Source organism: Chaetura pelagica, unplaced genomic scaffold, assembly GCF_000747805.2.
Source record: "Chaetura pelagica isolate M959 unplaced genomic scaffold, ChaPel_1.0 scaffold55, whole genome shotgun sequence".
NCBI lineage: Eukaryota > Metazoa > Chordata > Aves > Apodiformes > Apodidae > Chaetura > Chaetura pelagica.
In genome coordinates this window covers 2,676,787-2,677,717 of record NW_009953571.1, presented here as the reverse complement: position 1 = coordinate 2,677,717, position 931 = coordinate 2,676,787, and the positions used below count along the sequence as shown (strand labels likewise).

Here is a 931-nt window from a genome sequence, read left to right as displayed (position 1 = left end):
GGGGATGGTTTTTCTCTTGTGGTGCGGCTCCCTCTGCGTGTAAGCGTGCGTGTGTGTGTGTGTGCGCGTGTGTGTGTGTGTGCGCGTGTGTGTGTGCGCGCGCGTGTGTGTGTGTGTGTGCGCGTGTGTGTGCGCGTGTGTGTGCGCGCGTGTATGCCTGTGTGTGCCTGTGTGTGCGTGTGTGTGCGCGTGTGTGCGTGCGTGTGTGTGTGTGTGTCCCCTGCTGGTGTGTGTGTGTGCGTGTGTGTGTCCTGCTGGTTTGTGTGGGTGTGTGCGTGTGGGTGTGTGCATGTGGGTGTGTGCGTGTGGGTGTGTGCCTGTGTGTGTGTGCCTGTGTGTCCTGCTGGTGTGTGTCCTGCGTGCGTGTGTGCGTGCGCGTGTGTGTGCGCGCGTGTGTGCGCGCGTGTGTGCCTGTGTGTGTGCGCGTGTGTGTGTCCCCTGCTGGTGGGGTGTGTGTGTGTGTGTCCTGCTGGTGTGTGGGTGTGTGTGCGTGTGTGTGTGTGCGCGCGCGTGTGTGTCCTGCTGGGGCGTGTGTGGGTGTGTGTGCGCGTGCACGCATGTGTGTCCTGCTGGGGTGTGTGTGTGTGTGTCCTGCTGGTGGGGGTGTGTGTGCGTGTGTGTCCTGCTGGTGTGTGCGTGTGTGTGCGCGCGTGTGGGTGTGTGTGTCCTGCTGGTGGGTGTGTGCGTGTGCCGCTGGTGCGTGTGTGCATGTGCTGCTGGTGTGTGCATGTCCCGCTGGTGCGTGTGTGTGCGCGTGTGCCGCTGGTGTGCGCGTGTCCCGCTCGTGCGTGTGTGTGCATTTGTGTGCGTGTGTGTGTCCCGCTGGTGCGCGTGTGTGTGCGTGTCCCGCTGGTGTGTGTGGTTTTGTGCGTGTCCTGCTTGTGTCCCGCCCGCTCCCGGGCGATAAAGCCTTTCCCGGGAGCGTGCCGGG

The 931-nt window shown here is 63.8% G+C and overlaps 1 protein-coding gene across 1 annotated transcript in view; it reads left to right on the top strand.

The window, feature by feature from the left end:
* The window catches only part of NDUFS3 (NADH dehydrogenase (ubiquinone) Fe-S protein 3, 30kDa (NADH-coenzyme Q reductase)), a 9,269-nt gene that overhangs the window by 4,689 nt on the left and 3,649 nt on the right, over nucleotides 1-931 (top strand). The gene's annotated exons all lie outside the window — the stretch shown is intronic.